This window comes from Macaca fascicularis, chromosome 6 (genome assembly GCF_037993035.2).
Source record: "Macaca fascicularis isolate 582-1 chromosome 6, T2T-MFA8v1.1".
In the NCBI taxonomy this organism is placed as follows: domain Eukaryota; kingdom Metazoa; phylum Chordata; class Mammalia; order Primates; family Cercopithecidae; genus Macaca; species Macaca fascicularis.
The window spans coordinates 18,814,343-18,841,289 of NC_088380.1; the positions used below are offsets into that span (position 1 = coordinate 18,814,343).

Consider the following 26,947-nt stretch of genomic DNA (forward strand, 5'->3'; position numbering starts at 1 on the left):
ATTTTTAGTTGGCAGCCTGATGTTGTTTCATAAATGTGACATCCTCACTTATCGTCCTAAACATATTAATTATTCTTAACTCAATGTCCTATTTTTTGGTTCTATTGAATTTTTTAGAGATATGGGTTCTTCTGCTCATTGAGCTTTTTGACCCTATTTACCATTTTGTCTTTGACTAAATATCTGTTGATTCTTGATCATACACCTGTATCTTTGTTGTCGAGACTGCTGGTGAAATTGTCTCAGTTATCTCTTGTGTCTCAGCCCACAGAAATGTAGGGAGTCCCTTTTACTCTCAGCATATTCACTGGAGACAGGTTAGTGTGAGAATATAACACAAATGAAATACCTTAGTAGCTATTTTTCTGGATGTGAGTGATCTTGATATTTCCATAGTTTATCACACATCAGGGACACACCGTCATGTATGTCCAACACAGGTTTCATTCTGGTGCAAGCAGATTCCTTGCTACTGCTGCCTGGACCAAGGGCTGAAGCTCTGAGTCATTTGTTGTCTGACCCGGGAGCCTGTCCTGTTTCCCCACATCTGTCTCCTCTCCATTGAGCTGCTGTGCTCACTCTTAGTGGCCATACCTGGCTCTTAATTCTGAGCTTTTGTTTCCTTATTCTGTATTTTCTATCACATGCACATTTCACTTCTTGTTTACTAGTTTGTTTCTCCATGAACCTATGGAGGAGTAACTGTATGTAGGTGGTTTTAGAATTCACTGTCCTTGCAACCGATTTTCTAGGAATGAAAACGTTGCACAATGTGTTCAGCTTGTATCACCTTGAAAGTCAAACCATAAGAAAGTCCCACTTCTGTAGGGTCCAAAACAGTTGACTGTTGGCAACTTTATATGGTTCTATGCAATCGTGTATTAATCACCCTCTTCCTTAAAGCACATATTTTGTGTATGGTTGTCATGTCCTACCTAAGTTATTAGGTAGTAAACGCAAGTGTTGCAGTTGTATATTACTCAGTGTTTTATATTCTGAAGTGGCTGTTAGGTCTTTTAGCAGAATAAGTTCTCAAAAACACACAACAAAGAAACACAATGTAAATTCCTTCTAGGTATCTTTATGGATATGGCCCTGTTAGAGCTCCATATTTTGGTTGTAGTTTTTCCAAACATAAAACAAGATGAGTAGATGTGGGTTTACTGTTTGCATCTGGATGGAATGGGGACAGGAATGTACCGATAACTGTCTGTGTATCTCGTATGCGATTTCAACCTGTGCCATCTTCAGGAATATATCTATAACTTCAGTTCACGTAAATTCCCTGGGTTGTAAATATTAGGGAATCCTATTTTCCATGGGATATTCTATGGTTGTCAAATTTATGCACTAGAAAACTTGCCATTATTTCAACTTGCAAAAATTCTAGATTGTCCCAACCGAAGGCAATTTTTCTTTCACAACGATCCTTTGAGCTTTTTGGTCTCTTCCTCCTGTAGCCTTGGGGTGGAGGCTCATATGGTTTCCAATTTGGGAAACTCTCCCTCAGGAAAATTTTCCAGCAAGTCTTGCATATTTCTCCTCCTGGAAGAGTCTCCCCTCTCACATACCTGGCACTCCCTACCCACACACAGGGGATTGGGGACAATGGTGTACATATTTTTCATCAGCTCTTGGCTTACTCCATCCTCCTTTCTGATAACTTTTTTTTGTTTTTTAGTTTCATTGGGTTTAAATAAAGATGCATATTACTGAAGCCAGGGAAAATCATGCCTAGAAGTGTGTGTTCTTCCTTCAACTCAGAAGATGCAGAGGCCCTGGCTTTAAGATGAGATTCTTAAGTAACTAAAAATAATTTAGTCACATTACTATTCAAGGCTACAACTTGTAGCCTTGAAGAATAAATTTCTGATCACATTTGCTTGGAGTTATCGGCGTCTTCCCTTTTTATCTCAGTTGGCATCACTTAAGCAGTCTAAATGAAATCATTCCAGAAACACAAAAATTACTTACCACAATAGCATTTTAATTTGGGATTTTTAATTTCCTTATGAAAGTCACTTCTTTTTAAGTAGGATGCTGTTTTAAAATCCAGAGCTCCAAATTTATAGTTCTCATTGTCAGAAATGAATTTTCCATTTATAAAATAACGATACCAACAACACTACAACTAACACACACGGGTAGATTCAGAATTTGTGGAACTTTACAAATTATCTTGTAAAATTATCTTCAAGGAAAAGAATACAAACAGGGGAGGAGTATTTATTCACAATGAGAAAAGGAATAAAAATTTGCAATTTGTGAAAAGCTGACAGACAAAAATATCACTAAATCTGGAAAAACATTCCAATATTTTTATTGATTACTGTTTGACCTTTGTTTTCTCCTAATACTTTGGCTCAATTCTTTAAAACCTTTTCCTATGATCAGGATTTATTTTTTATTATTGCTAGTTTGGAACATTTTCTTTCACTTTCACTCCTCTTTAATGGTAATGTCATTTTTAATTTTAGGATTGCCCATTTGAGAGAAAATCCAAATGGGTTTTTTCATCTGTGAGCTGTTTTCATGTGCTTTGCAGGTTTTGCAGTTCCTTACTGGAATTCCAATTAATTTTGTTTTGCAAGATTGCCATACAAATATTTTTTCAATGTCTGGAACATTCTTTATACACCTATTTCAAAATATATTTCTAAGAGGAGTGAGCTTCTGTTTGATTCGATTTTGTTGGGAAACAAATCCGCTATACATTTTTACACTGCTGAGGATGTTAAGAGTCTTCTTCAGGCTACCTTCTGGTTCTATTTATTCCAAGTCTTGCTGCTCACTTGCTGCTCCCACACCTTTGGTGCAAGCGGCTGCAGGGCATGTTTCAGTTCACAGTGCTTCCTCTGGGCCAAGACCTGCATGTCGCTATGCAAAGTGAGTTGGCGCAAGAAGTATAGACATGTTTTTGGAAGCCCTTGACTCACTGAGAAGGCTAGCAGTAAATTCATAATACTCAAACTGACTGTGAATCCTGTAAATATATTCCACTAAATTCAAACTAAGTGTGCCCCCATTCAACCTCTTCTTTATTGGATTTCAGTAATACGTATGGACGTGGCAACAGCAGCAGGCAAGAGGGGAAACATGTAAGCACACGGGGGTGGTCAGATGAGAGGAGACAGTAGAGGTAGCCAAGTGCAGTTAAAATACCGCACCCTGACGTATTTTATGGCCATATCACACTCTTCCAGTCTCTTCCTGGAATTTTCTTTTTTTCTTTTTTTCTTTTTTTTTTTTTTTTTGAGACAGAGTCTCACTCTGTAGCCCAGGCTGAAGTGCAGTGGTGTGATCTCGGCCTACCCACCGTCCACCTCCCGGGTTCAAGTGATTCTCCTGCCTCAGTCTCCCGAGTATCTGGGAGACCAGCTGGCATGCCACCACGCCCGACTGGTCTCGAACTCCTGACCTCAGGTGATTTGCTCTCCATGGCCTGCCATAGTTCTGGGATTACAGGCACGAGCCATTGCACCTGGCTTCTTCCTGAACTTTGAAAGAAGCCTCTGCAAATGAGGGACATAAACTTGGTTCAGTACCTTCATGGCAATGCACTTGAGTTAAAACAAAGTTGCTCATATTTAAAAGTAGTACTAAGATTATACTTTTTTCCCATTGTGCTCTGCCTCCCCATATTCAGTCTCCTTTATTTTGCCTCTAGAAAGACATGTTTCAGTAAGAGTCAAGCACATACACTCTAAGAATTTAACCAAAAGGAATGTATTGTGAACTATTTTTGTAGGTAGCAATTTCTAGACTTCAAATGACTCCGTTCAAATTCTGAAATTCTCATATTACATTGGCAGCTTCATATGTAGGGCTTTGTTACTATTGGCTCTAGCTATAGTACCTTTGAAATGCACCACCTTAAGGTAATGGCATTAGTAGATTGTGGATGGCTTGAAAGAACACCTGAGTATGTAGGAAAAAGCCACAGGGGCACCATTGTATCATCTCTTTGAATTAATACACTGCTATGAATTTTGTGGTTATTGTTGTGAAGATAAGCAAGGTCAATTTACTCTACTGATGTTTCCAGAATTGTAAATTTCCAGAATTGCAAATGTCCAGCATTATTGCAAATATGGGTCAGTTTTCAGTAGGTACAGTTCTCTTCCATTTGACTACAATGACCATGGAGATGCTGTATAACAATGGACACTTTCAGCGGCCTGCTCAAACTGTTGAATAACATCATGTTTATAAACACTGTGACATGAAATGATTTTCGATAGCTGTGGCAACTTGAAATGCTTAAAAAGAATGTGGAAAACATATATATCTAATTTCAAAATGAACTTTAATATCATTCTGGTGTTATAATAGTGTTTTGTTTTCTTCTAGATTGTATAATCTTACAGATCCATTAAGCCTTTGGAATCTGTCATTCTCTTTTAACAAAAACAACAACTTTGCAAAAGCTGCTTATTTGGGGCTACAGCTAAAGAAGTATTTTCTATGTGTAACACAATAGGAATTCAATTATACCTCCCAAATAATGAATGTCTATTTTATTCAAGGTTGTGTTCTATATTATGAGAAGTGCGATTATGATTTTTGATTCTCATTATCTTCTAACCAATGGAAGATAGATAATGGCACAAATGAGAACCTGCTTTCTCCAGAGGAGTTCATGCTGTTAAAAAAATAAAGAAAAAGAAAGTAAAAATGTTTTTGATAATATTCAATGTAAGTCTTCTTTCTTTCTCTACCTAATCTCTCATTCTCTCTCTCTCTCTCTCTCTCTCTCTCTCTCTCTCTCACACACACACACACACACACTTACATATAAAACTGCTATCAATAAAGCAATGCTTACTAGCTTTATTATTATTTATTATTAGCTTTATTATGTAATTTTTAGTGGAAGTAAAAGCCAATGCAAGGTGGCAAAAAAAAATCAGAAGTGTAGTATTAGAAAAACGAATCCAACTTATTGACTACATCTGCTTTTATTTTATACCTGTAAACTCCTAAAAAAAATGTACTATGGAGGAGAAGGTGACTGTGGTAGTCTGGATTCTCCAGAGGGAGAGAAGTCATAGGAAATATGTATATGTGAAAGGGAATTTATTAAGGAGAATTGACTCACATGATCACAAGGTGAAGTCTCTCAATAGGCCATCTGCAAGCGGAGGAGTAAGGAGCCAGTAGTTGCTCAGTCCAAGTCCCAAAACCTCAAAAGTAGGGAAGCCGACAGTGCAGCCTTCAGTCTATGTCTGAAGGCCCTAGAGCCCCTGGCAAATCACTGGTGTATGTCCAAGAGTCCAAAAGCAGAAGAACTTGGAGTCTGATGTTTGAAGGCAGGAGGCATCCAGCACAGTAGAACAACGAAGGCAGGAAGACTCAACAAGTCTGCTCATTTCACTTTCTTCTGCCTGCTTTTACTAGTCACACTGGTAGCTGATTGGATCATGCCCACCGAAATTGAGGGTGTTTGCTTCTCTCAGTCCACTGACTCAAATGTTAATCTTCTCTGGCAACAATCTCACAGATACACCCAGGAACAATACTTTGCATCCTACAATTCAATCAAGTTGACACTTAATATTAACTATCACAACTCCACCCCTTATCAACTTGAACCCATAAACATCTCCCAAAATCATACATGTTCTCCAAATGAAGACAATAACAAAGTCATAATTATGACTAATATAACACAGCTAGCTTTCCTACAACCAGAAGCTCACTAATCCCTAACCTAAATGTTATTACATAAAATTAACAACACTTAAGTGCTGATATGAAGTCAATAAATCTTATGTCAAATGATAAAGGAAAAAGAAAGGAAATAAAATAAAGCTATTGTCAGTGCAAGTGTATACATGCACAAACATATTTTTAACAAAGTAAGGAGGGAATACTCATGACTATTACAGTCTTCCTTTCTGCAGCTGGTCACATGGTCGTAGCTGGTACTGATGACTACCACCTTCTACCACCCATTCTGTATTCCCTTTGCTTTCAGAAAGCACCTCAGCAGGCAGCGTTTTTTCACCTGGTAGAGTGGTCCAATCCTTCATTCCTGAAGGGTCTGGTCCATTTGTCATCCTGCCTGGTTTGAGTTATTGTAGTTTCCCATTGATCTTAATCACAGGGCATGGTAATACTAAAAGATGCCCTAAGAGGTGTCCTGTGTTCCACACATACTCTTTCTTACCTCCATTGTGGAGTAGTAGACTGATTTCATCTTGATAGTCCTAATCAATCACCCCAGCCAACACTGTAACTCCCTTCTTAGCCTGTTGACTTAAAGGTGGAAGGAGCCCAAAGTGTCCAGGTGGCAATCTTAACTTCCAGTTTAATGGAATCATTGTTGTGTCTCCTGGTGGAGACAATAAATAAATTATTATTTATTATTAGCTTTATTATGTAATTTTTAGTGGAAGTAAAAGCCAATGCAAGGTGGCAAAAAAAAAATCAGAAGTGTAGTATTAGAAAAACTAATTCAACTTATTGACTGCATCTGCTTTTATTTTATACCTGTAAACTCCTAAAAAAAATGTACTATGGAGGAGAAGGTGACTGTGGTAGTCTGCATTTCTCCCTCTGCAACTAAGACTGCTAGGCCAGTGGAATGTAAGGTCACAGGAACAGGAAGCAAAAATTTCGCTAGTGTGTCACTAGCAGTGATTAGTGGTGCCACTTCCACTTCTGTCCTTTGATTCCTGGGCCCGTGAATCCTGGCTATGGGAGAAACGGTACCATATATTGAATGCTGATTCAGCACATACACAGACTTTTGGAGAACTTTGCCCATCCAAATACCAAATTTCTTTGTCACCATTTTTTTTCTTTTTCTTCTTTTCTTTTTTTTTTTTTCCTTTTCTTTTCTTTTTCTTTTTTTCTTTTTTTTTTTTTTTTTTTTTTTTTTGAGACGGAGTCTTGTTCTGTCACCAGGCTGGAGTGCAGTGGCACGATCTTGGCTCACTGCAATCTCTGCCTCCTGGGTTCAAGCGATACCCTGATTGCCCTGCCTCAGCCTTGTGAGTAGCTGGGACTACAGGCGTGCACTACCATACCTAGCTAATTTTTTGTATTTTAGTAGAGACAGGGTTTCACCATGTTGGCCATGATGCTTTTGATCTCCTGACCTCATGATCTGCCCGCCTCAGCCTCCCAAAGTTCTGGGATTACAAGCGTGATCCACCGCACCCGACCTATCACCAATTTTTAAATCATGCTTCTTCTAAGTCCCTGCTCACCCAGCCAAACCACTGGCTACAGCCCATGAATCAGTATATAATCACACATCTGGCCATTTCTCGTTGTAAGCAAAGTGTACAACCAGGTGCCCTGCTTGAAGTTCTGCCCATTGGAAAGATTTCCCTTCACTGCTGTCCTCCAGGGATGTCCTAGAAAGGGGCTGTAGTGCTGCAGCTATGCACTTTTGGGTGGTGCCTGATATTGTGCAGAACTCTCTGTAAACCAGGCCCTCCTCTTCTCTTCCTCTGTCAACTGATCACAGGGAACTCTCCATGAGGTCAGTGGTGCCGGCTGGGGGAGAGAAGGCAGGGTGGCTGGGGACCACAGGCATTTGGCCCTCTTCCTCATGTAACTTAATTGTGCCTTCAGGACCAGCTCAAGCCCAATCACATATATATATGGCTTCCATTAGATGATGCAACGCTGCTGTGAATGCCCAACTTTATGGCTTGGTTAGTAGAGAAAGAACCCAGTTCCTGACAGGCAGTTCAGGTTGCATGGTAGCTTGTTGACTCATAGTCAAATGTTCAGTTTCTAGCAAGGCCCAGTAATAGGCCAAGAGCTGTCTCTCAAAAGGAGAGTCGTTATCTGCAGAAGATGGCAGGACCTTACTGCATAATCCTAGAGGACTCCACTGTGATTCACCTATGGGGGCCTCCCAAAGACTCCAAACAGCATCCCTATCTCCCATTGACAACTCAAGTACCGTTGGATCTGCTGGGTCATATGACCCAAGTGGCAGAGCAGCTTGCACATAAAACCCACTCAAAACTGGCAGCCTTTCGGGTCACTAGATAAATGGCCCCGAGTAACATAGTAACTATCAGAGCTACGAAGTATGATTATGACCAATGAGAAAAACTAGCAAGATAGATATAAACAATAAAGATTAATTGTATTATTTCTAGGAATATTTAACCAGGGATATAATGGAAATAATAATTTTATATGCAATAAGGACAGAAATGTAATAAATAAAAAATAAGTCTAAGGAGATGTGGGTAAAACCTATAATGACACCTAAGATATATTTGAATAGTTAAGGAAATAAACAGAAAATAGCTTGTTTTTAGATAAGAAAATCCAAAATTATGTTATCAATTCTCCTCAATTGATCTCTATCTTCCAGGGCCCATTCATAAACATTAAATACTAAAATAATCACAAAATCATGAGAAAGAGTAGTAAAGTGTGAAATTAGTAGTTACAAAATTAGAACATGAATCTATAATGATTATAACTCTTTGATACTAAAAAAGAAATAAATTTACAGCTTAATAGATCCCCTAGAAGTTAACAATAGATCAATAGACAGGTAATTTAGTCTGTGAAACATTGTTATGTCATTACCAGTGGGAAATAGAGGTTAATATTTTTACCCATATCTTTTTTTTTTTTTTTTTTTTTTGAGACGGAGTCTCGCTCTGTCGCCCAGGCTGGAGTGCAGTGGCGCGGTCTCGGCTCACTGCAAGCTCCGCCTCCCGGGTTCACGCCATTCTCCTGCCTCAGCCTCCCGAGTAGCTGGGACTACAGGCGCCCACAACCGCGCCCGGCTAATTTTTTGTATTTTTAGTAGAGACGGGGTTTCACCGTGGTCTCGATCTCCTGACCTTGTGATCCGCCCGCCTCGGCCTCCCAAAGTGCTGGGATTACAGGCGTGAGCCACCGCGCCCGGCTTTTACCCATATCTTAATTCAAAATAAATATTTAAAAATGAAATCATAAAGATACTTGAAAAAAATGGAAGTCTGGAAAGCTTTTTTAGCAGAACCATCAGCCTAGAAATCACACACAAACAAGAAAAGTGTTAGCGATTTTGAAAACCTACATACTAGCATAAAGAAAAACATAACTCCAAGAAATGTTGAAGCTTATTGGAGCAAAGCTGCTATTTCAATAGTTTATCAATAAATTACTGCAATTATCATCACCTCATCTGCAACTGATGAATAAAAATAAATTATTTCAAAGTTTTAAACAGTGCAATAATTATTTGCAATACAGAGTAAACATACAATAAAGGTTTTTATTCCTGAGACTTAAGTTGGATAGGGCTAGATTTTCATCAAGGAAAACAAAAGTATGATGTCAAGTTAAAATTCTACTCACTGTACCTTGGCAGATTCCCTCCACAATTGGTGGAAAGTTTCATTTTCTAAAATCACACACACTACATATATTTATACAATGCCCATCTTGCTAAAGATGGCTTCCCTAAAATTCTAAATTTATTTTTTCCATTTTCAGATTGTTTAAAACATTGCAACAGAAATGACCAAAAAAAGGTAGTTGAGAGTAATTAGACAATGAAAGAGATGACCTGACCCTGTACAAGGTCAAATGACATTAGGGAGCAACAAGTTCTATAATCTCTCATAAATCACCAAGAAAATGGGCTATTGTGACAAGAGTTTTTGTCAGGAAACCCTTAATATCATACTGGGATCTTCACTGTGATCAATATATTCCTCCATCATGCCAAAGAACACCTATAATAGTTGAAGACATAATAACATTTTTCCAAAAAATGATTCTATTGTCCTAAATCATCTGGCCAAGGTATTTCATAACTACCTCTTCAACTGAGTTTCAATATTGGCAAAAATTCTTTTGGTTTTCTAATTTCTCTTTCTTTCCTCCATAAGACACGTAATTTATAATTAGACAAAATGTGTCTCTATTAAGTTGAAGTAATGCCTCCATTGCTTCATAACTCACAAAGGTAAATGAAACAATCAACTGCCTCCTCTATAAACCATCATTTATATTCCTAATTCTTCCTTCCTGTTGGGCTTGATATACTTTCAACATCTTTTAGGTAAGCCACACTGATAGATGGTCAGTCTAAATGAGTGAAAAATGTTCTGTAACAATCAGGAAGATAAATCAAACGTTGTAAATTTTCCCCACAAATTGGAGCAATATTATGACTTCAACAGTTTATCAAAATTAAGAGCAGTTATTCTTATTCCTAGCTGTCCCTTACAAACACTAGGTTTGGGGAGTGAGTAATTTACACATTGAACCTTAGGCTTTCTATTAGTCCATTCTCACACTGCCATAAAGAACTACCTGAGACTGGGTAATTTATAAGGAAAAGAGGTTTAATGGACTCACAGTTCCATAGGCTGTACAGGAGGCATGGCTGGGGAGACCTCAGCAAACTTACAGTCATGGCAGAAGGTGAAGGAGAAGCAGGCACAATCTTCACCTGGTGGAGCAGGAGGAAGAGAGAGCGAGCAAAAGGGGAAGTGCCACACACTTTAAAACAATAGATTTCCTGAGAATGCTGTCATTATCATGAGAACAGCAAGCGGGAAATCCATCCTCATGATCACATCACCTCCAACCAGGTTCCTCCCCCAACAATGGGAATTACAATTCAACATGAGATTTGGGTGGGGACACAGAGACAAACCATATCAGGCTTCAACTGAGAATAAATTAGTCAGAATCCCCAGTACTTGTGCTCAGGCTTGGGCTCAGGCTTGGGTGTTTTCTTAAAAAACCTTGGGTGTTTTCTTAAAAAAATCATTCCAGATGATTTTAATGTGTAACCATGGCTCAGAACCAGAGAATTAGATAATCATTTTTATAGTGTATTGCTCAATTAAGATAATTATGCCATAGAGCTTAAGCTATACCTGCTCCACACTTTCCATATCTGACTTTTATACCACCATTCTCTCTCTCTTCTTAATAAATGCATTGTCATTATAAGTCATCACTGCTTTGTCTGCATCTCCAACAATAGGGAAGTGTGTGAAGGAATTTGAAGACTTTAATCCATTTTTTACATCGTAGGGGCAATAAACTTATAGGCCTATAATTGTGAAACTCCCATTTGACACATCCCATCTGCAACCTATAAAAAACCTGCATCACTTGATATCACCTGTGCAGGTGGCAGTGGCTTCTTAAATTATCACCCTCAGCCCTCCCCAAGGTCCCTGGAAGACTAAGTGTAGTTGCCAAGGAAGCTGATATGACCTCTACAAAAGGAAACTCTGGCCTTTGTGGTATTTTGTCCTTATTTAATTTCAATTCCAAAATAATTTACATTTTGGGTACCCATTTACTAATTTAAATATGAATTACTTGCTTTTATTTTGTATCCTCTTATAAAATTGTTTCCTTATGAATACACATCACCAAATCTATATTTCGTGCAGCAGGTGAAAGTTCTCATCTGTCCAAGTGCAGGCTGCTTGAGGACAGCCTTAATTTTATCAGGTTGGGAGATTTACTTGGAATTGTGTTTACTTACCTAGCTCATGAAATACTTCTTCCTGCTTACATTGAAGGAAGGGAAGAAGATCTGTTGACATAAGTTGCCGTCTAAGGAGAAACTATAAGTTGATCTTGACACTCGGAGATGCTAATTCTTTTTTTTTCCTGTATTTTGTTTTAAAGACTTAAAATGACTGCTCTGCAGCCAGGAGTAACTGAAATATGTGGCTCCTGAAAAGTGACGACCTATTTAATGAACAGTTGATACAAATATAAGCCAGAAGGTTCTTATTAAAATATAAATGGAGGGGTCCATTTCTTAAATGTTTTTAAATATTTAAGGGTTTGCAAAGAGGGCATTTTTAGAACAGAATAGAGATTTCCCTAAAAGAAGTTTTATTTTTCTATTAAAATATGCATCAATATCATTATAAGTATGTTTTTTGATGTTGCCCTTTCCTGCTTTGAATGGTTATGGCAGACTTTTTCTGTTTATCACATCTTTTTTTTTTTTTTTTTGAGATGGAGTCTCGCTCTGTGGCCCAGGCTGGAGTGCAGTGGCCGGATCTCAGCTCACTGCAAGCTCCGCCTCCCGGGTTTACGCCAATCTCCTGCCTCAGCCTCCCGAGTAGCTGGGACTACAGGCGCCCGCCACCTCGCCCGGCTAGTTTTTTGTATTTTTTAGTAGAGACGGGGTTTCACCGGGTTAGCCAGGATGGTCTCGATCTGCTGACCTCGTGATCCGCCCATCTCGGCCTCCCAAGAGGAATGCCCACATGCCAGAAACAAGTACAACTGAATGTCCTTACATTGAAATTTCTAAAAAGCAACTAAAATGAAAGACAATTACAGAGATGAAACAAATTTTATAGAAACTTTTGAATTACATTTGTCCATATTGTTTTATTTTCCGATGTTTTATAGGGTGGACCTTAGACCAGATCTTTATTTTCATGTCTTGTTATGACCATATGACATAGTTTAAGATAGAAGCATATACTGTCTGTCTGAGAAAAACAACACAGAGCAATGAGTTCAATGAGTTAATTAATTGGCAGTTTGAGTTTCTCCTGATACTAGTAAATGGATGTTCATTCTATCATTCATAGAGAATCACAAGACAAGCTCTTCCAGGGGCAGCAGTTTTATTGTAGGAAAAAAAGTACTTCAGAAGTAGTTGAGTCCTAGTATAAAGAATTATTTATTTTTATTCATAGGAGACATTCATTTTAAACTATTAGGTGAAATGGTGAAGTAACAACTATAATGAAAAATTTTATTGTACTGAAATAACATTGATGTCTACTACACTGAAAGGATTTGAAGCTTTGAAGCATTTTTTTTAATCCAACAAACAGAAAGTGGAGACTGAGTGAAGATTGAGAATTCACTGAATAATCATTTTGATTCAAATGGTAATGTTACTGAGAAGAAACATTTATTTGAGAATCACAAGTGGTATTACCATTTGAATAAAATGATAATTTTATTTTGTTTGCAAGATAGAGTACACATAGTATTTATAATTATTTTGTTATTAAATTTTAACACTAATTTAATTTCTTGGCCTCTTTCTAAAGTGTGTAGATTAATACCTAATTAGAATTTTAAAAATGAATTATTGGATCTGGTGTTTAATGAGATTGTCTGTTGCCATAAGGAATTATATCTGTTTCACACATATTTTCTTTTCTTCTTGTTCAGCTTTTATTTTAGATTCAGGGGGTGCGTGTGCAGATTTGTTACCTGGGTATGCTGCCTGATACTGAAGTTTGGAGCGATCAAATGATCCCATCACCCAGGTAGTGAGCATAGTACTCAACACTTTTTCAACCTTTGCTTCCCTTACTCCCTTCCCTTTCTAGTATTTCCCATTTCTGTTGTTACCATCTTTATGTCCCTGAGTACCCAATGTTTAGCTCCCACTTAAAAGTGAGAACATGTGGTATTTGATTTTTGTTTTTTGTTTTTTTCCTGGGCTAATTCACTTAGAGTAATAGCTTCCAGCTGCATCTATGTTGCTGCAACAGACATGATTTCATTCTCTTACAATTGTGTGGTATTCCATGATGTATATGTACCACATTTTCTTTGTATAATTCACCATTTATAGACACCTAGGTTGATTTCATGCCTTTGCTGTTGTGGAATTGTGTTGCAATGAACATATGAGTGCATGTGTCTTTTTGGGAGAATGATTTGCTTTCTTTTGTATATAAACCCAGTAATGGGATTGCTAGGTCAAATGGTAGTTCTAGTTTAAGTTTTTTGAGAAATCTATAAACTGCTTCCCACAGTGGCTGAATTAATTTACATTCCCACCAACAATTTATACATGTTCTCCTTTCTCGGCAGCCTCGCCAGCACCTGTTGTGTTTGACATTTTAATTGTAGCCATTCTTACTGCTGTGACATGGTATCTCATTGTGGTTTTCATTTGCATTTCTCTGATGATTAGTGACATGAGCATTTTTTTCATGTTTGTAGGCCACTTTTGTGTCTTCTTTTGAGAAATGATTGTTCATGTCTTTTACCCATTTTTAAATGGGTTGTTTGTTTTTTGTTTGTTACATTCCTTACAGATTCTGGATATTAGACTTTTGTCAAATGAATGGTTTGGGAATATATTCTCCCATTCCACAGGTTGTCTTTTGACTCTGTTGACAGTTTCATTGGTTGTGCAAAAACTCTTTAGTTTCATTAGGTCCCACTTACCAATTTTTGTTTTTGTTGCAATTGCTTTTGAGGACTTGGTCATAAATTCTTTTCTGAGGTCGATGTTCAGAATGGTGTTTCCTAAGTTTTCTTCTAGGATTCTTATAGCTTGAGGTTTTACATTTAAATCTTTTAAATTTTGAGTTAATTTTTGCAAATAGTGAGAGGTAGGGGTCCAGTTTCATTCTTCGGCACATGGCTAGCCAACTATCCCAGCACCATTTTTTGAATAGGGAGTCTTTTTCCTATTACTTATTTTTGTCTACTTTGTTGAAGATCAGATGGTTGTAGGAAAAGTTCACATATTTTCAAGAAGAGACTATGTTTTAGAGTTGATGCTGTCAATAAAGCACAAACCAAATAAGTTAAAGTAGTATCTAGAGTTATGATAATATGTTTATTACATTTGACAGTAAGCAGATACAGTAATTTGTGGGACCAAATACTACATTTGGTTTGCAAGCATTGTTCATGGCATTGAAAGACCCTTGGTTTAACCAGAGAAAGAGCATGGACTTATTGAATTCTAGTTCTGCAACTAATTTTATGACATTGGACATATTTAACCTTCCAGCTTCATTTATGAAATAGAGGTGACAATGCATATTCCATAAGGTCTTTCTTAGGAATTAATCTGATAATGCCTAGAAATTCTCAGAACACTGCAAAACTCAGCAGCTTACCCACCACTAAAATCCTAATTTTATTATCCAGTAAAGCAAATTCTCATATTGGATAATGCTAGATACCAAGTCTTTTTTTCTTTGTTGGTAGCCTTTCTTATTGAGAATGTGGCATTGTATTTTTTTCTGCAAAAAGGTGGAAAAGCAAAAATCTGAGCTGATGTGTATATGGGCTTTTTCGTTTTCTTTTAAGCATGTAACCTTCCATGTACTCATGTATTTTCCCTTTAGTATAACTATTACTATTATATGATTTAAAAAAAAAACTACTAAATTGATAAATGACCCAGCACACACACACGCACGCACGTGCGCGCGCACACACACACACGAGACAGAGAGAGGAGAGAGGAGAGAGAGAGAGACAGAAAGAAAGAGACAGAGAGAGAGTTCCTAGCAATTTGGTCCAAAATACGAGCTAACTGCATCGTACAGAGCAAATGTTCAACAACTCTGTCTAGGTGGGTATCAAGTAGGTAGAGTGGAGGCTGCAATTCCACCTTTTTCTTACTAAACTCTAAAGTTTTGTTCACCTGAAAGTTTACTACAATATAAGGAGATAATATTCACTTTACCCTGAGTGCTTGGCTCTGAAGAATGGTGACCTAGATTCATGCAAAGCTCTTAATTTAACATAGTTCCCTACATGTGAATGAGTTAGATTGAATTCCTCTGAGGCATAAAAGAATATGTAAATATTCAACTAGAATATTAGCCACTGATCATCTGAAGGATAGAAACAGCCAAAGAATCAACAACAGAATGATATTCTTCTACCTGAGTCAGCTTTCAGCATTTGGAGTTGGAGTGGCCTCTGTTCCTGGCATTGGTGAGGTGTTTGTACTTTGCCATTCTTTCCTGGTATAAAGGACTCAATGCCTTCTATGATTCAGACGATTCCTGGACTCTGCAGTTTGTATGCAGGGGTCATCAAGGACTCTTAGTCTCCCTCACTGCCCTTCTACTTCTCCTTTAGGCCCTTGAATGAAAAGAGCTGGTCTTCTCTCCCGAAAAGTGGAGCTCCAACTTCCATTCACTTATGAACAGGATATCTTAATTTCTATATCCCCTTTCCTGTGGGTAACTGTAGTAAGTCCCAGTAGAATCACTCTCTTCTAAGAGAATTGCCTTTAGTATCTTAAAGGAGAACAAGCAAAACACTAATCATTTCCAACTGTAGCTGTAATTTCTGAATTACAGCTTTAATAAGTACTGCTCTTTTTATTAGGGAGACCACAAGGGCAATAAGCAATGTGTTTAGTTTTCTTCTCTAATATAACATTTCCTACTTTTTCCACTGACACTTCATTACTGACCCACCTTGCTAACTCTACTAAGCTTACTATATGCACATCCCCCACCTCTCTCTGTCTCTCTCTCTCTCTCTCTCCCCCTACTTCCCTCCCCTTGGAAAATATGGATAAATATAGATGATGACTATCCAGAATAGCTTCATGTACACTAGTATATAATTCTATGAGAATTTGTATCTGAGAAAGTTGCATATTCCTTGAAATTTATGCCAACAGTTAAAACTGTTTCTAAAAAACACTGGTCCAGTGTGGTGGCTCACACCTGTAATCCAAGCACTTTGGGGTGCCAAGGTGGGAGAATCACTTGAAGCCAGGAGTTCCACTCCAGCCTGGACAACATATTGAGACCCCATCTCCACAAAAATAAAAAAGAAAAATAAATTAGCTGAGTAGTGGTGTGTGTCCTTAGTTATAGTTACTTGGGAGGTTGGGGCAGGAGGATTGCTTGAGCCCAGGAGTTTGAGGCTACAGTGAGTAAGCTATGATTATGCCACTGCACTATAGCCTGGATGACAGAGTGAGACTGTCCCTAAATAGTAACAATAATAATAATAATAATTTCTGATGACATGATTAATAAACAATATTGATAATGCAGATACCAATGCATTTTGTATTGTTCATTTTTTAAAAAGCCAAAAAGAAAGTCAGTATATATTCTTTAAAATTATGGAGTTGCAAAAACATTATGAGTTAGAGAAAAAAAGTTAATATCCTGGGTCAAAATCAAGAAGATGGGTGAATTTGTTGCTGTACTATTGCCATTTTCAACCACTACTACCAAAAATTACCCATAAAATATTAAGTATTATGTTAATGCAGATAATGAATTTTGTATTTCAAGATATAAAAACATATGATGATTGCTTTTCAATGTAATTTGTTAAAATATCAAGGTTGAAAAATAGATGGGTTTGCAACTACAAAAGTGTTTTTAAAAGTCGACTTTGAATTGCATAGTTAGCAGACTTAACATTGCATAGTAAGTAGATCCTTCAGAGAACAAAGAGGATCCTATTACATCTGACACAATGGAATCAGAAGACTCATTTGAGGCAGAATCTCATTCTTGATGCATATATCCACATTACTGTCCCCACAAGTTAAGTTTCTGGCCATGCTTTGGTAGAACACACAAAATGTTAAATGTGCATTATGGTCATTTAGTTTTAGAATAGAGTTCATCCTTTGCAAATGAGGAATGGAGACTCAGAACATGCTTGCCACCTGGTGTGCATACAGTTGAATTACAACTGTATTCAAAAATGTAAAATTTGAAGGCATGGAGGTAATGTAAATAGAGGATTTACAAAATGCATAACAAGAATACATTTTTAAATTAGTTGGCAATAACCCAAAGTATACAAAGTATTTCTAAAATGGCTCTTACCTTAGGTATTTCTAATAGTTTGCTAGGATTGCCATAACAAAATACCACAGACCATACACATGACTTAAACATGACAAATTTATTTTCTCACAGTTCTGGAAGTTGGAGGTTCAAGATCAAGGTGCTGGCAGGGTTGGTTTCAAATGATGACTCTCCCACTTAGCTTGCAGATGGTCGTCTTCTTATCATGTCTTCACATGGTCGTTTCTCTGTCTGAGTGCGTCCCTGATATCCTCTCCTCTTCTTATAAAGACATCAGTCATACTGCATTACAGCCCACCCCAATGACCTCATTTTAACTTAATCACCCCTTCAAAGAACTAATCTATAGTTAGTAGAATATAGCTTAACTACATTTATATTCTGAGGGGCTATAAGAATTTTGTGATGGAATAGTTCAGCCTATGATAGTATTCAATTCTAGATTTGGGGTGGTACATAAAGATCAGTATATATCATTCTGGATGTTTTTCAAGACAATACAGCTTTTTCATCACCCATTTCTTGTTAGGGAATTCAGTCCAATGGAACTGCACTATGCTTTGTAAGTCTCCACTAACACACGGAATTCCAGGCACAAGGCAAAATCTAAATATAGTTTTGTGAATGAAAGAATGAAGAGCATGTGATAAGATTATTTAAATTGAGCTGGCTAATTTTTTTATTCTCACTGACATCTTCCTCTGCCACCGTCTCCTTCAGCTGCCATTCTCTTTCTATTTTCTGAATCTGATCAAAGAACCTTTTGAAAAGGACAGGGGCTTAAGGGACCAATGAAAGAGAATTAAATAGCAGATAAAAATATAGCCTTGCTTTACTTAATCAAGTAATATAAACACTGTGGAAAGTATAATCAGAATACATTTGAAAATAAAATTCACTTTCATGATTTTGAAGGCATGGGAGAAGAAGATACAGTAAAAAAGAGTGTGCTGTAGGCTGAGGCAGGCGGATCACGAGGTCAGGAGATCGAGACCATCCTGGCTAACACGGTGAAACCCCGTCTCTACTAAAAATACAAAAATTAGCCGGGTGTGGTGGCAGGTGCCTGTAGTCCCAGCGACTCGGGAGGCTGAGGCAGGAGAATGGTGTGAACCCGGGAGGCAGAGTTGCAATGAGTTGAGATCGCGCCACTGTGCTCCAGCCTGGGCGACAGAGAGAGACTCCGTCTCAAAACAAAACAAAACAAGGCAAAACAAAACAAAAACAGTGTGCTCTTTCATGGGTTGGGGATATTGTCCTCTTTTTTACCTTCGAATTGTATTTTATGTCAAGTTCTTACGTGGAAATTTTAATTGACATGTGACAAAAATCAGGGAAAAGTGAAATGAAACATATTTTGATTATCACATATGTTTAAAGTGAAGAATATGAGAAATCATATTGTCTATAAATGAGAGATGATTGTAGAGGTAAAGGAATCATTGAAAGTATTTTTATTAGGGAGAAAGAAACAGATGTAATTGGAATGGAATCATAGATACTTCAAAGTGTGTGGAGATATTCTTTTTCTTAGGATGAATGGTAGTCATATGGATGTTCTTTTTTACTTTTTGCAAGTTATATAAATATCATATATATTCACTTCTATGTGTCAAATCTTGTGTGTGTGTGTTTTACTGATTGAATATAGATTAAGTGACCCTAGTACTAGTTCTAGAACAGTCATGACATAGATGTGAAAACTTTGGCAGATCTTTCATTCTCCCACAAACTTTCTTAAATTAACTCGAGTTGCTGCCTGGGCCTGGGCCAATGTTTGTCTCTGGAGCACAGATTGATGCTCTGCACTGCCCATGATTTCTCTTGCGGTTACCAGATCACGGACACTCCCTCCGGTTGCAGCTGGCTCTCCAAGTTTGACCAGAGGAGGTACAGCTCACCCCTGACTGCTGAGGTCCAATGCAGAAACAATCCCTGCTCTTCTCCTCCTCCCGTTCCCTACAGCACAAATGAGTCTAGCTATACTGTTTCCAAAACTTTGTCAATTTTTGAGAAAGATAATTATAGCACAGAAACTTATGTCTGTCTCTAAGTCACTTCCGCTTTGCTGAGCCCTCAGACCTCAATACAGGAGACCTGCCCTTGCTATACATGCCCCCTTGCCAGATTACAAGGTCATAGTCCGTAGCAGAAAACAGTTTCAACCTGCCACTTAAGGAGGTATTTTACGTTCGTAGAGTCTTTGGAGTCCAGGTTCAAGAATGAAAGGAATAAAGAGGAAACACAATGACCTTTCCCCCCTCCATCCTCATGTCAGCTTAGGGCATTAGGGAAGAAATGTAGATTCTTCCCCGGGATCTGCATGTCTCCCTGATGTTTAAGAACTATCCTCTGGGTCAGAGTTCATGCTTTCTCTCAAAGCTGAATATCTACTCTGTGGCTCAGAAAGGGCAATCTATTCAGAACTGAAAGACATGCCATGATTCTAAGAAGAAACTTCTATTTTAAAAAATATATCTCTAAAACTCTGGACTGCTCAGCATTAAATGACATCACTGGAGTAAATCAATGGTCTAGTTTGAGCCACACTAGTTCTGTTGTTGTCACTCTTCCTCCACGGAGCTTATCCTGCCTTCACATAATTCTTATAGTCTATGTGGTTCCAGCTCGTGATCCTCTGAGCAGCTGTTCACAGCAGCAGAAATATCTCTCTATTAACAGCTGTTTGTAGGCACAGCACACTCTACATTATAACTTTCAAAATAAAAACAAGGCTGGGTGTGGCAGCTCACGCCTGTAATTCCAGTAATTTCAGCACTTTGGAGGTCAAGGCAGGCGGATCACTTGAGGTCAGGAGTTCGAGCCCAGCCTGGCCAACATGGCAAAATCCCGTCTCTACTAAAAATACAAAAAATTAATCAGGCATGGTGGCGTGTGCCTGTAATCTTAGCTACTCAGGAGGTTGAGGCAGGAGAATCCCTTGAACCCAGGAGGCAGAGGTTGCAGTGAGTGGAGATGGTGCCACTGCACTCCAGCCTGAGCGACAAGAGTGAAACACCGTCTCAAAAAATAAATAAACAAATAAAAACAAAATATGTCTCTAGAGTCATTATAAATTAGAAATGCTGCTTTGACTACCAGCATAGAACCTTTCTACATCATTGCATGGAAGCCTACACAGGCTTTCCAGCCTCTCTTTTATGGTCAATCTTCTGTCTGTTTTACTTTTGCAAACTTGACTGATATTTTACGGGGCTTTCCCCAGAAATGGGACCATTGCACTAAAGATGAATTTAAGTTGCTGGACCAATCCCTTTTAGCTTTGAAGTGTGGTAGACTTTTTCCAACTTCTTTCATGTACATTAAAGTTTCAAATATCACAGGGCAAATGTCAAGGCTTACTTTCAAGTGGCCCTACGCTCTGTCTTCACAGCCATCTTTCTGAGGAGTAACTTCACATGGCAATGAGGCCTAGGAGTAAGAGTAGAGCTTTGAGATGATGCCAGAAAGTTTTACATCTCCCTGTCCTCAACATGCTGCAAATATTCCTTTCCATTCCTTGTATTACTGGTGACTGAGCTTTTTACTGTGGTCACAGGCAATTTGAGTTTAGGCTTATCTACAACACTGCATTGCAAAGAAAAGCATAAAACAGCTGCAGGCATTTCATCTTATCTCCTTTTTCCTTTTTAATGTTTCTATAATGAGAGCAACAAGATACAACAAAATAGTAAAACAATTGCTGAAATACCGTCATATGCCTCCACTGCCTAGATTCAGCTCTCGGCTGGCTGAGTGTGGTGGTGTACTGACAGATTCCTGTCGTACTGGCTAATACAGGAAATGCTGTCATTTCTGCTCAGGCCCTTTATTATCCAGCTCTCTCATTCGACAGCCCTGCTCTGACAGTCATGAAATACAAGACACACCCGTCTCCTCACGGACGTTAGTGCCCTGTGGAGGATAGGCAACAGATAAGAGATGATTGTAGGCCAGATGCAGTGGCTCATGCCTGTAATCCCAGCAGTTTGGGAGGTCCAGGTGAGTGGATCACTTGAGGTCAGGAATTTGAGACCAATCTGGCCAACATGACGAAACCCCGTCTCTACTGAAAATACAAATATTAGGCGGGTGCAGGGGCAGGTGCCTGTAATTCCAGCTACTTGGGAGGCTGAGGCAGGAGAATCGCTTGAATCCAGGAGGCGGAGTTTGCAGTGAGCCAAGATTGCGCCACTGCTCTCCAGTCTGGGTGACAGAGTGAGGCTCCATCTCAAACGGAAAAGAAAAAAAGGAGGGAGAGAGATGACTGTAGTGCTGGCCAGTGTGTTATGCTAGGCATCTACGCAGTGCTGGAGTGGGAAATGTAGAGAATGATTAGTGTGCAGCAACAGAGAGGATCACTGGGCTGAGCCCTGGGATTGGCCTAAAGTTAGAAAGCCACAGGGGTGGGAATAAAGAATTTCAAGCTGAGTGAGCAAATTCACACTCAAAATGAAAAAAATTCACTACCCCTGTAGAGCGTGGGATGGAGAGGGAGATACATTTTGGAAACTGCTGACAAAGCAGCTGAACTGTAGAATGCAACTTGCTTGGGGATCAAAGAAGAGAAGAGTTGTAAGAGGTGATGAGTGCTTTTCGTGGATTGTGTCCTGCACACCTACCCCACCGCTGCACGATTCATAGGCTGAAGCTCCATCCTACAATGTGATGGATTTTTAGAAGTAATTGGATTTAGGTAAAGTCATGAGGGTAGAGCCCCAGTGACATCATTAGTGCCATTATAAGAAGAGATACCAGAGAGCTCTGTCTTTCTCTCCCCTATCCCCTGGTCCCCTGCCCCCCTTCCCCCACCGTTCCTCCCTTTCCCTCTTATAGGGAAATTGCAGTAAATCACTTGTCTATTAAATACATTACAGTGCTGAAAATCTTATTAGAGAGATTCTTTCCTTCTAAATATTTTAGATGTCGTAATCATCTTTTTTAAAAAAATGGCAAAATTGGCCGGGCACAGTGGCTTATGCCTGTAATCCCAGCACTTTGAGAAGTCGAGGTGGGTGGATCACCTGAGGTTGGGAGTTCAAGACCAACCTGGTCAACATGGCGAAACCCCTTCTCTACCAAAAATAAAAAAAAAAAACCCCAAAAAACAAAAAAGCTGGGCATGATGGCGGGCGCCTGTAATCCCAGCTACTTGAGAGGCTGAGGCAGGAAAATCGCTTGAACTAGGGAGGCAGAGGTTGCAGTGAGCTGAGATATCCCACTGCACTCCAGCCTGGGCAAGAGAGCAAGACTGTCTCAAAAAAAAAAAAAAAAAAAAAAACCAGCAAAGTTGGGGGTAGATAAAAGGTTGCCAGAGTCAACAATAAATGGAAAGGAATAACCAACAAAGCAGTAGGGAGATAAACAGTAGAAAGCAATGCTCTGTGATGGTAGTAACATGACAATAAAGATAATATTGGAATATATTATGGTGTAATGTAATAACACAGTACAATGTAACTTCATATAATGTAATATAATATAAAATCAATTAGCTTGACCTTCAATAAAAATTCCTGTTATATGTAAAATTTTGGACAAAGAAAAATCAAACTTGAAAATTTATTATCAGACTTATTGTAACTATTGTGCACATTTTATTTTAAATATTTAAAAAAGGAAGCAAATTCATGACTTACTGTAATACAATAGTGTGCATACTTTATTTAAAAATTTCCATTTGTGTCCCAGGGCCAGTATATATTTAAATTAAATTCAGACATTTTTAATAGTTTTATTCAGTAACCTATAAATAATTTCAATAAATGCAAATGGAAATCATATATCCAACATTAATGTTTCTTTGCTGTTTGAGATTCTGATTATAAAGTTAGGAAAATGGACTGTACATTTAGAGAGATTTTGAATCATAGGGATTGAAATCAAAATGTCTCTGAAATCAAAGCATCTCAGTTATAAGAATGAGTGAATTCTATTCAGATGGGCGGATGTTTGGATTTTCACTGCTGAAATGTAAAGACGAAGAAGCATGCACAATTTCACAGAATCAAGCTAATTAGAATCAGTAATGTCTAATATTTTCAAGTATTTCCTCTCAAAGTAAATTGTTTCAAGTCTTTGGTTAAAATATATTAGAATATCTTTGTAGTAAAAATTATCTTCTGATAAATTTGGGTTTAAAAATTTTTAATGCAATCTACTTTATATTCACAAAATTGTTCAGAAATAATAACAGCATTGACATTAATCTGATACATTGTGATACTTTTTAAACTGATTCAGATAAGTTCATATATAAATTTCAAAGTGATTGAAAGCATCCATATGGAATGATGATATCATTTGCATGTGCTGATGTAGAAATTACCACACTTCATTTACAGTTCCCTGTGTAAAATGTTTGTACCTGTGGGTGTAAATGAATGATTTGTCTGCATAACTTATCTACTCAACTTTTACTTTGATGTTTCTCATTTATTTAAGGAATGGAAACTCTTTAGGCCTCTTTGAAAAATTAACTTTTAGGGGACTAGGTTCCTGAAATTATAAATAAACTATTTTCACTTCAAAATGTACAATGGTCCTTATTCATCCATGCCTCTCAGGTTTTACTGATGAGATTATTTATTTTGCTATTATTTCGTTTGATCACATGAAATTAAGGTATATATAAAAGCAATATTTGTACAACTAAGTCATTTTATTTCATTTCTATTGTCTTTTATGTGATGCTGCCATCTTGTGGCCATTTGGTCAATATTAAAAAATTATATTTCTGGCTAGTTTATTAGAATGCCCCCCAAAGCATTCTAGAATGTATCATCAACATCCTGGACGATATTTGCTCTGATAAGTACTATCCTGCTAATTATCTCTCAGTATATAAGCCATACAGTTATTTGTGGCATCTGAAAGTTTTAGGTAAATTACACGAGAAAATGTTATTTCAATGTTCAATTTTACATAAATTGACATTAACATTTGTCTTAGAAAAACAAGGAACCAATTTTAAATACTGTTTTTACACAAATATATTTCATAGTATTTATCCTATCATGTGCCTGTGAACAATAAAGTTATTTTTATCAACAAGTTAAACAATTTCACATTTTTAGAAGGGACATAAGGTAAAGATAAATTGTATCAAGAACTGAAGATATGTTTTCTTGTCATTATTACATACTCTAGGTTACGGAGTGTTTAAAATATGTCATTACATTTTATAATTGTCTTAGAACCTATAGTTTGGAAATAGTTCGATTTTTTTGATTAAGCCTTATTATACTGGTTGAGATTTTCTCATTTTTCTTCTGTTAAAATCAAGATATTAAAGCAGAGCATTGTTAGTATACAAACCACATTTTCTGCATCGCAGATGGGAACCTTTCTTTTAGACTTTTATTTTAGCTTCAGGGGTACATTTGCAGGTTTGTTGTGTAGAGAAATTGTGTGTCACAGGTGTTTTGTGTACAGATTATTTCGTCACCTAGGTAATAAGCATAGTATCCAATAGGTAGGCTTATAGTCTATACCTATAAGTCTGTAAGTATAGACTTATTATAGATGATATTAGTAGAAGAATGCCATGAGACTATGAAGAGATGGTGCTGTTTAATTAAAATATTAATGTTTAGCTCCCACTTGTAAGTGAGAATGCATGGTATTTGCTTTTCTGTCCCTGCATTAATTCGCTTAGGATAATGGCCTCCAGCTCCATCCATGTTGTTTCAAAGGACATGATCTCATTCTTTTTGTCATGGCTACATAGTATTCCATTGTGTAATGGAAGGGAACATTAAGGATAGTGGATGAGAACTCTACTCTTGTGCCTGATCCTGCCACCACGTAAGATTTTGTCCAGTTAGCTTTGAATTTTGCCTGTCCATGACCAACTTTCAATCTGCATGGGCTTTCAGTCACTCGCATTCTGTTCCTGTCAATTGTTAGAGCTTCATGTCTTTCCACTGCGGTGAAGGCCAGACTTCTTAGCCTTCTGGTTCTTCCTAACGGATGGAATTTGTCAGAAGCAATGAGAATAGTTTTATCACATTGCTCAAAATATTTTCACAGTTTTCTGCTTTTCATTCAGTCAAATATGTGTTTTAAACCCAAAAATATGTATTTCTAAAAGCAACATATAGTAGAGTTAATTATCATCATGAACATACTTTTAATAGATGATCATACATCACCAGATAGGAATTGGTACAGTTTCCCATAGAAATTTGAGAGCAAATAAAAAGAAATTAGAAATTAATTGCTAAATATAGATTTAGTTCCAGATATACATATACACATATCATGACTCATTATGAAGCAACCTTTTTTTTCTGTAAAATAGGCAAGAACACACTTAAAAATACTGATTTGAGGTGGAATATAAACATATTAAGAAGAGTTTTAGTGGTCAGGCATGGTGGCTTGTGCCTGTAATCTCAGCACTTTGGGAGGCTGAAGCAGGCAGATCACCCGAGATAAGGAGTTTGAGACCAGCCTAGCCAACATGGTGAAACCCTGTCTCCACTAAAAAAATACAAAAATTAGCGAGGCATAGCGGTGCATGCCTGTAATCCCAGCTACTTGGAAGACTGAGGGAAGAGAATCAATTGAACTCGGGTGGTGGAGGTTTCAGTGAGCCAAGATCATGACACTGCATTCCAGCCAGGGTAACACAGGGAGACTCCATCTCAACAACAACAACAGCAGCGTTTTAGTGTAACTTTCAGGTAGGTAAAAAGATATACTGCATTTGAGCTTAAAAAGAAAAATATCACAGAAGAGAGTTAGGAAAATAAAAATTTTTTAAAAGATGGATTTAAAAACCAGAAACTCTATATACACAGATAAATTAATAGCACTGTATATAAACTTTTGTTCTTCTTTAATATAATTATGATAGTCCTGCATATTCACATTAAAATTATTCTGAAAGCAACATTTCTCCAATTTCTGCTATCCAAGTTCAACTTGAAGAAATGTTTAATTTATCCCTGATCAGAAAAGGGTGTGAGCAGACACCTGTCATGCTCACTCCCACGTTGTTATCCTCCTGCTCTTAGAAAGCAGCCAGGTCACCTTTCCCAATTGCCTTAAGATTTTACAGAACCAGGTAGCTAACAATGACTAGTGGGTTATGAATGGCCGGCGTCTCACATTTCTGGTCTGAACATTTAATTCTAGCATTGGGGCTGTCCAGTACTTATTTTCCCTGCTGCCATTGATCCAGGCAGCAACAAATGCCAGATGTTGCAACTATAGGAAGTTGGAGTCTCTCCTCATTTGAATCATTGCATTGAAGCTGGAAGGTCTGAATCTATCACTTATTGCCTGGGCTAAAGAAGACTTTGAATGTGCCCAAAACAAACCTTTGTTGGGTTAAGCCACTGAGATTTGGGGAGTATTTTCTTTTTATAACATAATGTGGCCTGTGCTGACTCATACAAGGGACTGAAAAGTTC

At 37.8% G+C, this 26,947-nt stretch overlaps 1 long non-coding RNA gene across 1 annotated transcript in view; it reads left to right on the forward strand.

Moving 5' to 3' along the window:
• The window catches only part of LOC135971094 (uncharacterized), a 143,729-nt gene that overhangs the window by 102,758 nt on the left and 14,024 nt on the right, over nt 1-26,947 (forward strand). Inside the window, exon 3 of the long non-coding RNA XR_010587173.2 lies at nt 13,150-13,247. This is a non-coding gene — a long non-coding RNA (uncharacterized lncRNA). The remainder of the gene's footprint in view (nt 1-13,149; nt 13,248-26,947) is intronic.